The following is a 16,112-nucleotide window of genomic DNA, read 5'->3' on the forward strand; positions in this document are numbered from 1 at the left end:
CACCATTGCCAAGCCCTATGCCTCGCTCAACATCAAAAGAAAAAGCTCTAAAAAAGTGACTACGTCGGAAGTTAAAAACTAGACTGGGACCTACAGCTATGTTTATGAGACCTGCAACCCATCGCGATTGGCCTGAAACTTTGACTTTGTCCCGGTCAAGCACGACCAAATATCTTAAAGTGGGGCTTTTGGCTTTTAGATGTTATAAAGTGTTTATTCTCTAAAAACTTTTATCTCTGGTTCTCTTTATTATATTTTTATCATTTTGGTGTCATTTGTCAGTGTCCTATTTTTAAAATTGCTGTTATTTCCTATTGTGTGTTGTGTCTTACTATGTCATTGGTGGGACCACAAACAGACTGTTGTTGGAGGTCTGACAGCCCTTTGGTCCATTCGCTGTATTACGATATTGACAATTGGTCCCAAAGCTGACAGAAGGAATACTGCTTCCAACACCCTCACCCAAGATCCTTTGGTCCGGCAGCCCAAAAACTGTACCAGAATTGCAGCTGAGCAGTTGGAGGCACCTCTGTTGGAATTACAACATCCCTTCTCAACAACCTTTAAGGTTGTTGGAAAAGGAGTGTGGGGGCCCCAAACAAGGCCGGGGGGAATAAGTGCCCAGAGTAAAATTTGCTGGGAGGCACATGTAGTGCACAAGACAAAGATCCTGAGCACCAAGTAAATATCCAAAGTTTAGTAGTCCATGTAACTTGTGTGATTGTTTATTGCTCTTTATTCCCATGTCATTCTCTATGTAGGTTCAGCAAAATCATATTACAAACTCGTAGCCATAAGTTTTGTTACACGATAATTTCTTTACTGAGGTTTTCATCAGGCCTAACAAAATTGTTACAAACGATCATCAAGCCCAGATATGTTCAGTAGACTACATAAAGTATATTCTAGAGAACAACCATCTTTAAAATCATATATATATAATGCCATAAAAGTTCTCACTGTCAAAAGAACTGGAGGGACACAACGGGTAATCCAGGTAAGATATTTAATTTAATGAAAGCAATAGCATGACGTGTTTCGACAAAATGTCTTTCTCAATTTCCTACTACCACAGCATTAGCCCGCCAGTACACCTGAAAAAATACACCCAATTGTTCCATCATTGGTGACGAATCAAGGTTGGCCAGGTCGGAGTCACTAACAACACTGAAGTTGCGTTGGCCTACTACAGGTCCCAGAATGCTCCTCTCACTTCAAACTGGGTGAGTGTCTCTTTCACAGCTCCATTTATCCCTTTCTGAGTCCTGGATGAAACTGAAAACATGGTACAAGTGTACTGGCAAACACTGTTGCTAAAACAAACTCCTCACCTGGGCCCCCAAGACGCCTCAACCGTAGTATTCCCAATTCAGCCAGACCTGAAATCACGATAACAGTGTCCCGAAATTCCTCCATGCAATCACGGACTGCTGTCTGCAGCGGTACTGTGTCTGGAAGGGGATAAAGTGGGTCAGAGCACTCCCAAAAACTTGGGTGAAAAGAAAATGCCAAAGCTGTCCAGGTGACTCTGTCCACTTGTGAGGCGGTTCTCCTCCTGGAGCGCCCAGGACACTGCACCCAAAATATGCCACAAAAGTTCTCACTGTCATATATATATAACCAGGTTTCCATAGGAAAATAATTATTTGATTTGCTTATAACTTTTGTGTCGTTTGATGAATCTTTATGAAATTTTCAAAATAGAATCTTTTTTCAGATCAGCCCCTACCTTGAAAGATTGGGGGTGATTCGTGAAGGAGGGCTGACTAAAAAGTGGGGTCCCAAAATGTGTTTTCTCAATGCAATTTCCATGGGAAACTTTAGACAAGGCTTCAGGTCAACCTGCTGAACGTAATTACGCCAAATTGGGCAGGGAGAACGGTCTTGGTCCAGAAAGCACGCTTATGTTACGTAGGTTGTGGAAATCACGTCCCCAGAAAAACGGTGAGCCATATTGCGGCAAGGTTGCATAGGCTCTGGAAATCCCTTCGGGAAAACAATGCGCTGTATTGCGTCAAGCAGTGTATAGGGTGCACACACAGGTAGTGTGAATGTTGCGTAGGCCGCAGAAATCACGTCTGCAAAACAACAATGCGCGGTATTGCATCAATGTTCAGTAGGCTGTGGAAATCATATCGGGAAAATAACAATGCACCGTATTGTGGCCTTCCTTTATTATAATGCGCAGTCATTTTTACTTATAATGCAGTGTTCACTTTTATCACGGATAGTGTCACTTTATCTGAGAACATTTAATGTTATTGGGAGCGCGTGTTCGGTCCCTGTGCGAGGAACAAAAGTAATGTTTAATTGGCTGAGGTGTTCCAACAACAAGCTCAATGTTCATTGGCTGCAAAGCATTAAAAGTAGAAGTTTTGCCAGCCATACCCTCCCCAACCGCAGATTCGAAGGGACATCTGATTGGCTGACGTGTTCTAAGCAGGACCTTCCTAAGCTTAATGTTCATTAGCTGCGAACCATTGGAAGTAGAATTGTTGGCAGCCATTCTCTCTCGCCCCCTCTGCGGAACACCATGGACATTTTATTGGCTAAAGTGTTCTGAGTACAAGTTTGCTGCTAATTAGCTAGGAACAGTTCACTGTTGTAAGCCATTTTGTGACGCACTTCAAAGGAGTACGGGAAAACAAAGTAGTAGAGGGGAAGTTAGCAACACTATTAACTCTGTACAGTGGTCACAAGGTGGTGGACAGGGACTGTGAATGTAAAAAATGTTTTTTATATATTTTAACAGCCATTTATATAATTTGGGTGGGGCGTACAAATCACGGCAGGAAAATAACCGAGTGTGTTGTAGTCTTCTTTTTATTAAATCAGTGGGTGAAATACTTCCCAGGAGCACTATTTACTTATAACGTGGTGTTTACCTTTCTGATGGGGAGGTGTGGTTGCGCTGCCAAAATTTCAGTCTAGGTTTGAAACAGTGTTTGTTAGGCAATTACAAATATACTTTCTTTGGAAAGTGTAGCTGTATATATTAGAGTGGTGACCAATAAAAACGCAATTCATCAAATATCCCTTAAGCGTGGCCACACCCTCCCTTTTTTGTCACCTATAGTTTGTAAAAGTGTTGCCCCATATTCTTGTTCATTTATAAGGGCATGAGTTACTTTTAGATAAAGTAGAAAAGAAGTGCTACAAGAAACACTCCCACACTACATCATCTCAGGTCACAATAACAAGTAAAAAACTGTTAAACACAAATGACTTCATATTGCATAGAAATGTACGCTTCATCATTTTTTACAATATCTATTCAGTAAAACTCGGGATAGTTCTGTCGTAGAGCTTAGAGGTTGCTCACTGCTCAGCTAACAAATCACGTACTCCTTTAAGAACATATAGAATAGTAGTATAAGGATGTATGACGTTACAACGCATGCTTTTACCACGCATGCCTTTACAACGCGGTTTTTACAACGCATGCCTTTACAACGCATAGTGCTTTGGGGCGCTGGATAGTGAATAGTGTAATTTACTATTCCAACTCCAGTCCCCGTGGATAGTAGGGAAGGTGTTGGATAGTACATTAAACCTATTCCCTATCCTAGAGTGCCCCCGAGCGCAATGCGTTGTAATGGTTTGCGTTGTAAAAGTTGCGTCATAAAGGCACTGCGTGGTAAAAGTTGCGTTGTAAAGGTTGTTCACCGTAGTATAATAATATACACTACTGGTCTTATTTATTCTATAGGGAGAAGGTGAATAGGAACAGCAACAGAGAAAAAGAGAAATATGGAAATATCATTCAGAAATGTAGGGTTTATCAAAGGTATTCAGTAAGAAAGTATCCATGCAAACAATTTCTTTTTAAACTGCAATTTCGAAAAACAATCTCACGGTAAAAATATATGTAAAATATATGTAAGTTATAATGGTCAGTAAGCTGTATTTCAGATTGTTTACTCCTGCCGCAACTCATGTTGTCTGAAAATATGACAGTGTACTAGAAAATACACAGTGCCACTGATGCCACTCAAAAGGAAAAGGGAAAACTAAGTAACACATTTTTTTACAGCAGTCAATATGTTCAATGCTTCTTTTCTCTAGGACTTCGAAATCTTTCCTCTTTGCGCCAACGGGTCATAAACTCCTCTGAGATCATAATGACTGTGAATATTATAATATACATATTCACACTATATGATCCCAGGGGGGAAACAGAGTGAGAACCAGAAGCTTTTGACGTTACATATAAATCTTTAGTCTTTGCGCTCACGGGTCACCCACACCTCTGAGGTCAAGTATAGAGTCAATGTTATAATATACAAAGTCACAGTATATGAGCTCAAAGGAACCAGAAAAGGAACGGTGTTTGCTCTATTCTGTCTGTTTTTCAAAACAAGCTGCTGACATTACATATAAATGGCAAAAACAACTAATAACACTTTTTTCTAAATACAAACCTTTAAATATTGCCAAATAGCTACGTATTATAAATATGTACTATGCCATATTCAAACAACTTACAACTCCATAATATGTTTTGTTGTCGCAAAATAAGAATTTGATGCTACAAAAGGGAAGCTGCATCACAGAATGGACTCGTAAAAACGAAACTAATCGATCAACGGGTGTGGTTTATATACTTTTTGGGTATTGAGTAGTCTATGGAAGGAAACTGCAGCTCGGCCCATTTAGATGTCACGTTTTACAGTTAACACGTGCTAACGTTTTCACTGTTTAACTTGTGCACGTGTTGGAAAAATTTGCAAAATGTGAAGCGGTAAACGTTTCAATTTCGATTCTCACCAGTATAATCTCCTTAGTATGTACATACGTTGGAGAGCTTAAAAACTGTTACCCGGCAAACCGTGTCATTTCCTTTCTTGTGACAAAAAACATCTATTAATTGCCATAATTCTAAATAGAAGACATCAAAAAATATTGTTCAGAATAGAAGAAAAATAAAATACGTGCTAATATTTTTCATCACTATGCTTTTAAATTGAAAAACTGCCAGCACTAGTAAAGCATCCAGCTGCCCCCGGAGAGGTGTCCAGGCACTCGGAGGCATCAGAAAGATTAAGCAAGGTGTTTCCCACAGTGACATAGTGGTGGGCTAACCTGCCGCTGGAGGCGGGAATCGAACTGTGAACGCTGTTGTTCGAAGTCAGGTATCATAGCTGCTGCGTCACACTTTTTCCACACTTATATATAATAATTAGTGCTAATTACGTTTTAAACGTTGTAAAATTATAACATATAACAGGCTACTGTTACAGTTAGTTTTTCACTACAAAAAGTATGCACGTCTTTTTAAAATTTACTTAAAAACAATATAGGTTTTAAGGGACATTGTAGTTAGAAATTAGCATTTATAAAACCTTTGAAATTCACCGAAAAATCATAGGTTTTATGGATGTTATAGTTAGAAATTAGCATTTAAAAAACAATTGAAATTCACTGAAAAAACCGATTCACAGAATGAACTTAAGACTCAATCCTAAACTTACTACTATTTTGGTATTCACAGAATGCACTTACTACTTTTGGCATTCACAGAATGAACTTACTACTTTTGGTATTCAGAGAAGGTAGGATTTTGTCTTAAGTTTGTCTTAAGACAAACTTAAGACAGACTTAAGACAGAATTAAGATAGACTTAAGACAAAATCCTAACTTCTGTGAATACCAAAAGTAGTAAGTTCATTCTGTGAATGCCAAAAGTAGTAAATGCATTCTGTGAATAGCAAAATAGTAGTAAGTTTAGGATTGAGTCTTAAGTTCATTCTGTGAATCGGGCCCAAAAGGTTTTAGGGACGTTATAGTTAGCTGGACATTTCACTCTTACAAAACCATAGAAATTCCACTGTTATAGTTAGTTCAGCCAACTATAACTCATGCATCCACAATGCACTGCTCATGGTCACATATTACATAATTCATGACATGGTCAGTGACATCACTGATGACATGACTGATGACATCTCAAATGTCATCACTGATGACATCACTGATGACATTATCCATGTGAAAATCTGATGTACCTCCTCACACTCTAATATAACCTTTGATACACCCACTGTAAAATACAGACTACCATTTTCTAAATCATTGACACACAAATACCAGTTACTACATACACACTCACAGATTACTAGGTCTACATACATATCCACTCATTCATCCACACAATCACTCATACATGCAGTCACTCATCAATACAACACTATCATATGCACTCATACCCCCATACAGACAATCACACACTGCCACTCATCCATGCAATTACTCACACACCTACTCTGTCATGCTACAAATCTATTACAGTCCCATTTACTGACCTATACAATTATACACACACCACCTCACTTATTCATACAGATGCTAACGCATACTTACTCTGTTATATAATCAGTGATACAAGTACACACTCATCTAAACAGCCAGTCTCACAATCAGTGACTATCATGTACAGTCCTTTATATACTTCAACTCTCACATACACTGCCTTTTACATATGTAGTTACTCGTACATGTACCACTGAGACATCCATCCACTCACCAACACACCTATACACACACTCACACACCCATACAGCTGTTTCCACATGCACTCTTGAACCCATATACCCAGTAAATCAACCACTCACACATCTATGCAAAGAGTCACACACCTAACACACACACTCAGTCTCCAGCCAAAATACTCAGACAAGCAGTCAATAACCTATGTAGACACTCATGTTGCTACTAACCAACCCATACAGCAGCTTGCACAACAACAGACAGACTGAGACAAACATTCACACAGTTTAGTCACTAACCCATGCATTCAGTAAGACACATTTAATAACTCACTTATACAGTCAGTCACCCACCTACTAAATCCTCCATCCAGATGCTTATATAGCCACTCATTCTTCAAAATACCTTGGAATATATATATATAAAACATATTTCAAAATTATAGACACACACAGTCATTGGATGATGTCGTCAGTGATGTCATCAGTAATGGCATTTGAGATGTCACTGACCATGTCATGAATGATGTAGTAGGTGACGTCATGAGCAGTTCATTGCGGTTGCGCAAGCTATAGTTAGCTGAACTAAATATAACAGTGGAATTTCTACGGTTTTGTAAGAGTAAAATATCCAGCTAACTATAACGTCCCTGAAACCTATGGTTTTTTTCAGTGAATTTTTAAGTTTTTTTAAATGCTAATTTCTAACTATAGAGTACCTGAAACCTATGGTTTATTCAGTGAATTTCAATTGTTTTCTAAATGGAAATTTCTAACTATAACGTCTGCAAAACCTATGGTTTTTCCAGTGAATATATATATATATAGGTAAAAAACATATATCTAGTTAAAAACTATTAGAAAGACAATAACCTTAACTTATGATTTCAGAATTTTGGGAACTGTGGAAATAAAATTGACAATTGTGCCCCATCATTTCCCTGTTTCTGCCTGACAGCCATTTTTCTTGTTCAGACAAGCACCCATTTTGTGTGACATCCATTTTGTCTTCAGACCCACAAGCAAGACACCCTGCCTCTTGCACCCCCGTTCATTGACCACACATTTCTGTGGTTCTGCCAATTCTGGGAACCAGCAGCAGATAGTTCCTGTTTTCTTAACTGTAAGACACCCTGCACCTGGCATCTTAGTTCATCGACCACCCCTTCCTGTGCTTCAGCCAATTCCCAGAACCAGCAAGATAGTTCCTGCTTTACACAAGATGGTTCCTGTTCTTGACTCTAAGCCAGAGATAAACCCCCGAATGAGTAAGGGCCTTCAACTGAAAGAGAACACATTTCCACACATCACATGCCCTCTCACGAGACACAAGACACGCCCCTACCTTGACACATCTGTTGGAAATTACTGCTTGTCACTTCCCTTTTTCTTGTCACTTCTCTTTTCTTCTTTTGCCTATTGACTGAAAACTGTATAAATATTCTGATGTGTGAATAAAGCTGCAGACCACTCCTGTACCCGCTTGGTGCTGGAGCTCTCCCCTTAACTCGAGTTACTGGACCCTTTTTTTTACTCGAGCACCACGGACTCCTCTCCTTGCTTTGACTGAAATTATGATTATTAAGTATAGAAATTCTGAGATGAGGTAATATTGAATTAATTTACCACATTAATTGGCGTCCGACCAGGGACGTTCCCTTTTCCCCACGTGCCGGCGATATTGGACCCGGTACTGTCCCCTCCTGACCTTTGACGGACTTCAAAGTGCACAACGCAGGGAATTCCCGTTAACTCCCTCGAGGCAAAGAGGGGGACCAACTGCGGCCCGGCATCCACACGAGGCAGTGAGGAAAATTGCGGAACGTCCTGAACCAGAGCCCAACCTGTGAAGAGACGAGTCCGAGGTTCTGCGAGTCCCACCTTAGAAGCTGCGCGCATTTCAAGATCTTCAAGAGGCCTTCCAGTTATTTTTTCGGTGAGTACTGCTGAAAAGTATAAAGACGAACCCACAGCTTTTGTGGGTGTGGTAAAGATGCATGTTTTTGTTGGTTTCTCACCTATCTTTGGTGAGGACTGCTAAACTAGTATAAAAGACGGATTCACCACTTTGTGGGTGCGGTAAAGATACATGTTTTTGTTGGTTTCTCACTTATTTTGTGAGGACTGCTAAACTAGTATAAAAGACAGACTCACCACTTTCGTGGGTACGGTAAAGATATATGTTCTGTTTGTTTTTCTTTTTCTCTCAATTCTAAATCTTTGAAAAGTCTTGCCATCATGCCTATTTTCTCGAAAATACATAAGATAGCAACCAAAAGGAGTATTCTTGAGAAGGAAATTCCCCTTCCTCCTCGGGATACTCCAGGACACTTCATGTATGCAAAACATGGTGTTGGTGCAATTATTTATTGTGATTTATGGATTATACTAAAGACCTAGAACACAGGTATAGATGACCTGAAAATGGTACTTTTGACATGGAATGTATTATAAAATTAGAGGAACAGTTGTGGAAGAAAAAGGGAGTCCGCCAGTCACAAAGTGACTCGGTGGAATTATGGAAAAAAGAAACCCATAGGAGGCAACAGAAGGAATTGCATAAAGTTGAAAAGGGTAAGAGAATGTCAGAGCAGGCCAAGAAAGAACAGTTACAAGAAATAGGGAAAGAAGTAGTTAGTGAAAGGAATAAAAGGGAACAATCAGCCATTTCTACTGGTTTTTATCCTGTATGAATGAATGAATAACTTTATTGTGTGGTTACTTAAAACCATTACATTAAGACCAAGGTATAAAAATTACAAAAGTTAAAACCACAAAATTTCTGTAGACAAGCGTTTATGAGAAGTTCCCATAGTTCATAAGGGGACACGCGGTCGGAGACCTGTGAGAGCCACCAGGTGTCCCGCAACGAAGTCTCTATTCCTGCGTGGCCTTGGCAGCTATCAGCTCGAGCCGAGTCTGTTGTATAAATTTTCCGAATGAGGCCATCTGTTTTACTATGCTCAAGGTGTATAGATGGTGGATTGCTTCCTTAGCTGTGCGTGTCCCGGCGTCCCTCAGAATGGGCCTAAGGTAGAGGGTGCGGGGTGCACGTAGGGCAGGACAGCAAAATAGTAAGTGGGCCAGTGACTCTCGTTTATAATTACAGAGTCTGCAATCCCAAGCTCCTGTGCCTGCATTTTCCGGATGATATAGTTCTTTCAGCGGCAGGGGGTGCAGTCTGTAAGCAAGAATCTTGCGGAGAGCTGGGAGGCCCACGGCCTGCGTGAGATGGTTTCGAGGATTGTGCACGGTATGTGGCAGGCATAGGGACTCATGGAAGGCTCTTTTCGTGAGGGACTCCAAGTCCATGTCCCGAGAGCATGCGCGCACTTGCTTTTTTATCGCGTGTTTGATGGTCGTGTAGTTGACAAGGTCTGGGTTCCACGACTCGATCGCCAGATTCAATTGTGTCATGGCTGCTTCGATGATAGCTGACCAGGGGTTCCCAGGTTCGATGAAAATGTGTTTCAGGACGGCCTTCAGTGTGTTATCGCGTGCCGCAGTTGTGAGGTAATAATATTTACTTAGGGCTGCCATCTCTTCCAGAGTTTGTTGATTAAGGGAGAATTCTAGGCGGATTAGTGTTTCTTGTGCATTTCGGTAGATGGTACAGTCTCTTGTATGCCCCACAATGAATTTTTTCCAGCTCCTTATTCAGTTTGCCTGGGTACGCCTGTTGTGCGTAATTAAGGGCCGGCATTAACTTGGCCTTGAGGACTCTTTGGATGGCCATGGCTGATGGGCTGTGTATGAGGGCTTGTAGTTTACATAGGGCAAAGGTGATGGACTTACCTTTATCCTGTATTTTCTTTAAGTGGGTACCGCACAACCCCGATTCATGGAAGGAGACCCCTAAGTATATGTATTTCTGAATACTGTCCAAAGTTAAATGGCCGAGGGTCCATTTTGCTCTTTTTTTTTGGGGTAGTGCCCCAAAATGACTATTTTTGATTTAGTCGGATTTGCTACCAGCCTGTTTCTGTTGTTATATATTGCCAGAGCGGTGAGTGCCTTTTGGAGTCCTATTTTTGTGTGATCCAAAATTACGAGATCATCCGCATACTGCATGAAATGTATTTTGGTTGCCCCGATCTTTGGCGTTGCTAGGGCGGCCCCCTGCAGGGCTGTCTCCATGTCTGCTGTATATAAATTGAACAGTAGGGGCGCCAGCACGCACCCTTGTTTTAAGCCGCGGTTCGTGTCTATCTTGTCAGTTGCAGAATCGTTTGAAAGTTTGATTCTTACCCAGGTGTTTTGGTACAGAGATTGTATCGCTCTTAACAGGGAGGGATCGATGTTCCAATGGACCAGCTTTCTCCATAAGATGGTGCGGTCTACTCCATCGAACGCAGCAGAATAGTCAATGAAGCAGGCGAACAAAGGGAGACGTTTGCGCAGCCTTGCTCGATTGACTAGGTAAGAGAGTGCTGTGATGTTGTCTATGGTCGAGGACCCTGGTCTGAAGCCGGTTTGACAGAATGGCAGGAGATTTTCTTCGCTTGCCCAGTCTGTAAGGTCTTTCAAGATAGCGCTTGCGTAGGCTTTGCCCTCGATGTCCAGCAGGGCGATCATGCGGTAGTTTGTTGGGTCTGATTTGGTCCCTTTCTTATGAATTGGATGCAGGAGCGAGCCTCGCCATGAGTCAGGCACAGCCCCCGACAGCCAGCAGTCAGAAAATAGGTAGGTCAAGTTTTCAGACCAGAATTCGATGTTTGATTTAAACAAGTGGCCTGGTAGGCCATTGGGGCCCGGTGCGCCATTTGGTCAGATTTTTTTTAGTATTTTGGACACTAGAGCTTTTCCGGGAGGGGGTGTTGAGTTAGTAATTAAGATTGGGTTCACTTTTTGTGGGGTCGTGTTATGAGGCTGGGTAATTAATCCTTCTTCCTTGTAAAGCGTTTTTACATGACAGACCCAGACAGATGCCTCAAGGGAGTTTTCTCTATGGTTTATGCCTCGACCAAGATGACTAATGTAACTCCAGAACTCTTGTGATTTCCCAGGGCTCAACAGATCAAAAATGTTCAGCCACTGTGCCTCGCAGTGATTACGCTTTGCAGCCCACACTTTTATGGAGTGGCTCTTAGCGACCTCTTGCAGTTGGATTTTGTTTTTGGTTGTGCGGTGTTTACTGTAGGCTTTTCGTTTTTTGTTTAAATCCTTTGCGCTGGTTTTAATTTCTGTGTTGAATCCGAAGGCCGTCAGCGGGTGCCGGTGGGTTGCCCTTGGTTTGTCCCCACCTCCCCTGAGTTCTGCCGCTAGGGTCGAGGTGATTCCATCCCATGTAGCTATTATCTCCTGGTTGTGTTTGCGCGGGGGCCAGCCTGCCCACGTGTTTGCCCAGTTGTTAAAGGTTGCTGTGGCTACCTGTCCCCATTTTATTCTTCTGGGCAGCTTTATTAATTCTTGGCCGTCCGATGCCCCCACGCATGTGGGTTTGTATCGTGATTGCACTAGTAAGTTCATGGTAATTGTTAGGGCTGCATGATCACTATCATTGCGTTGGTGAACCATGAAGTTTGTCAATTTGTCTTGCAGTTTATCGCTTAAGATGATATAATCGATCGTCGTTTGGTTGTTGTACGTGTGACCGATCAAGGCTCCCGGGGTCTTCTTTAAGAGCAATGTGTGGGCCGTCGCTAGTTTGTAAGATTTTAAAAGATCATTCAGTGCTTTGGTCCCCCCGCGATGTTGATTTTGCTCGGTAGAAACCCCTATGTTATGGATGTTAAAGTCGCCGAGGATGATGCAGTCTAATGATGGATGGCCTAGCAGTAAAGTTTCTAATTGATTTGCGAGTGTGAGCGAGTTGGATGAGTTCTCCTGCGAGTTATGGTAAATGTTGATTAGCAGTATTGGTGGAATTCCGTTGGTGGAGTGGGGGAATTTCATAATGCCCGCCTGTAGGGTGTCTGGTTGATTGTGTAATTCCTTGAATTCTATGTTCAAGGCGTTTTATATGTAAACACAATTCCCCCCTGAAGGTCTTCCGAATATATTGGTCTTTTTAGCCGCTTTACTGTATTCTGCATATTCTCTTAGCGAGAGTGGTTGGGTCAGCCAAGTTTCCTGTGTGCATATAATGTCTGCTTCCTCCAAGAATTTCAACGCATCTGGGCTTAGTAGCAGCTTTTTGAGGCCTGAGACGTTCCACGTTAATATTTTTAGATTCTCGGTGAATTTCTCTTTTATCTTTAGAGTTTTTTCTCGCTCGCTAACAGAATGTTGAGGTGTTCGGGCTAGGTTTGCTGTATTCGGAGCTGGGATTTAGTGCAGATGACAGCCAGGACCAGTCGTTGCTTGAGAGACCCCTAGTTATGCACAATCGTTTTCCTTGACTAAGGTTGGTTGTAATCTTAATTGGGGTTCCGTTGGTTGAACTGTTGTTTGTGCTGCCTTTGCACCCCTGGAGGACAGACTCAATTTTTGGCCGATGGATGGGAGGAGCGTTTGTGAGTGTAGAGTCAATCACGCCCTGTACCTGATTGTCCGGCTTAGGGTGTGGGATCGATGTTTTTAGAATTGAGGGATATTTTTGGGTCGACTTTGCCTTTATCTTTATACCCCAGCTTTCTAGTAGGGGTTGTTGGCTCCTCAATGCCTCCGCCAGGTCTGGACTAATGAAAGTTAATTCCGTTGTTTCATTTTTTTCTTCCACGTCCGGGGGCAGGAAAGAGATGGATTCGATGTCTTTGGTTTTTATACCTTCCAATCCCGGGAGGTTTGCGCAGAGTGTTAGGAGGTTACTTCGGTTGAGGATGTCCCATTTTCCTTGCGAGGTGTATTCTGGGTATAACAGTATTTTCCGGTCCTTTCCATTTGCTTGACTTGCACTAGCCTTGTTAAGCCAATTTTTACCATGGGTTTCGGTTGGAGGTATCAATGTCAAACCGGGCTGGTAAAAGTTTGTCTGCTGCTTTGGTCCTGTTGTCGGTTGTGGTGCCTCCATGGGCATTGGGCTAGGGGAGCAGTTCTTATTCCATTGCCTATTGACGGCTTGCTCCAGCTTAAAGGATGTTGGCCCGTGGGGGGCGCTCTGAGAATCTCCGATGATGACATTGATAGTTTTTGAGTTATCGGAGATTGATGCTTCACTCATTGTAAACTTGGTTTGCACTGGGTTCTCAAAGCTTGTTTGACGGTGCTCCTGCGTGTGTTGCGTGGCTTCATCGTGGCTAGTTGCCTGCGATTCAAGCGCATGTTTTTGTGTTATTGGTGCTGTATCGGGTTGAGAAGCCATGGGCGGAGCTAACAAGCTTGGATCCGGGGCTGGAGTAAATGTGCCTGAGTTTCCAGTCGATGGTCCTATAACTTCTACTGTATGCATGGGGGCTGCCAAGTTTGGTGTTTCGTCTGTGATGGTGTTGTAGGGAGGCTGCTTATTAGGTCGTAACCAATTGTGAATAACGCTGGAGGCATATGCTTTATTTTTCTTCTCCTTGTTGAGTTTTCTTAGCCGCTGGACGGCTTAAGGGTTTGTTGGTGGACCTGACTTTCAGCCTTGGTCAGAGGTGTTTTTGTCCCGCCAGCAGAAGACGAGGCCAGGGGAGCTGGCTTTTCCGAGCTACTTGGGCAGGGAATTACTGGGCTGTTATCCGTGGAGTGTGCCTGGGCTAGACCCTGTGTAATTGAAGGCATGCTATTCAAACAGTTTTTTTTATTTGCCTCACCCTTGAGGTCCTATATCAGTGTGGTCATAATATTTGGAAGTTTTTCTAAGCTGTGCAGGATCGGACTGCAGCTACATGACTCTGGCTTGAATTGTGTGCTGTCCTGTGCTCTGCGTATCAGGGCGTTCAAGTTGTCCAGTTTTGAGTCTATCCCCGAGATCAGATTTGCCACTATTTGTAGAATATTGATCTGCACATCGAGCTTGTCCGCGTGCATTATCGCAGCTCCTGTCATTGAGACAAGGGCTTCGCTGATTAATGGTAAATGGTTAGTGTTTGCAAGGCCAATGTCGGAGGGCGGGGGTAGGGCCATTTTATCGTTTTCTGGAAGGCCCGATCTTGGTAAGTTCAGTGGGTGATTTGGGGTCCCGTCGAATAATTCACGGGTTACACCTTCCTTAATGGCGGGAGAGTCATAGGTCAGGTCTGTGTGCATCGGTAAGATGGGCGGAATTGTGTCTCCTCTCTTGTCGACGTGGGTACTGTCTGAAGGGGTATATATGTTCACTTTGGCTGCAGGTGGGCTGCTCTGCTGGCGGTCCTCTGGAGAGGGGAAAGTCTGGGCTATGATGTTTGATTGGGTGGGCCCAAGTGCCACCATGTCCAGTGTCGAAGGTTTGGGGGGCATACCGCTCTGGTGGGTAAGTATTGTTGGTGAGAGGGGTATCCTGTTTGCCCGAGGGCTTGCGAGTATTGAGTTCAACTCTTCTTCCTCCATTACGTTGTTAATGAACAAACTGTCCGAAGTCCTGGGGCAGGCGGGGGTGGAGGATGTTTTGGGGTTCAAAAAGCTTCTTATGTCTCTGTTCCCAGCGGAACAGTTTGAGTGTTCTTTAATGCTGGGCCTGGGCTTGTGCACATTTGGGTTCGGGGAGCTAGGAGGCTTCCCCGTGGTGACAGTCAGGGGGAGGGCTAAAAGGGAGGGAGCCGGCAGTTCCACGTTGAAATCGATATGCTGTCCCGGAGAAGTTGGAGTTGCTCCAGTCGCTCCCGCTACTCCTGCGTGTTCCCCGTCCCAGGGCCCTGGGCCTGGATGAGGCCCCCCTAGCTCTAATACTGGAGGGTAAAATAGCTTCGCCTTTCGTCTCTTGGCAGAGCTGTGTGGCCGGGGCTTCTCCTGGGGTTGGATTAAAGTAGAGTTTCTGGTCCTCATATTAGGGTTGATTTGGATGGCTTACCGGCTCCTGAGTTACTGTGGCTCGATTGATGAGACCCGCGTGATGGATGGGGTCTGTGGGAGTCTCCTGGAATCTCCTGCTGGATGAGGAGCTCTGGCCCCCCCTAATGCTGCTACCGATCCGGTGCTTGTACTGGTGGACAAATACAAGTTGCAAGTCGTAATTTTGGCGTAATTTTGGCGTTTGATGTTTGGGACTCTGACTCTGGCTCTGGACTCTGGGCTGGTTGGTGCTGCTGGATGTGCGGTGCTACACTCCCGCCGCGCTCCTGGCTCCGTCAGTGTGGGAGGCGCTGGTCAACTGGCCTCCTGGCCCTGTGGGGGAGTTAGGGGGAGTTAGGGGGAGTTGTGAGTCTGTCGGGTCCGTCCTGTGCCTAGCCTCTGGGGGTGGTCCTGACCCTCAGCTGCACTCCGCCCTGATGCGCCTGGCTATCCCCCTACACCGGGACCCAGGCGAGAGCTTGGGCAAAGTCCGCTCAACCCGGGGAGGAGGGCGGGAGAGTACAGGCGGTGGGGGGGCTGCATTGCTTTTCTTGGCGGTGCCTCTTGCTTCTGCTTCTCGCTTCTTGCCTCCCGCCTTATGTGGGGTCCGCCGGCTTACAAGAAGGGGCCTCACGCCTCACACCGATTTTGCCTTGGCCGCTTTAGATTGATGAGCGGCTGAGCTGCTCACCGCTTGCTTGCTGCTTGCTGCTTCAGTAGCGTCCGGTAGCTTGACGCTGACACTTGTTGTTTGGCTGCAGTTTGCACCCAGGGTGCCCGCTGACTGTCTCTCGC

The sequence above is a fragment of the Lissotriton vulgaris genome, chromosome 1_2 (assembly GCF_964263255.1).
Source record: "Lissotriton vulgaris chromosome 1_2, aLisVul1.2, whole genome shotgun sequence".
NCBI classification, from domain to species: domain Eukaryota; kingdom Metazoa; phylum Chordata; class Amphibia; order Caudata; family Salamandridae; genus Lissotriton; species Lissotriton vulgaris.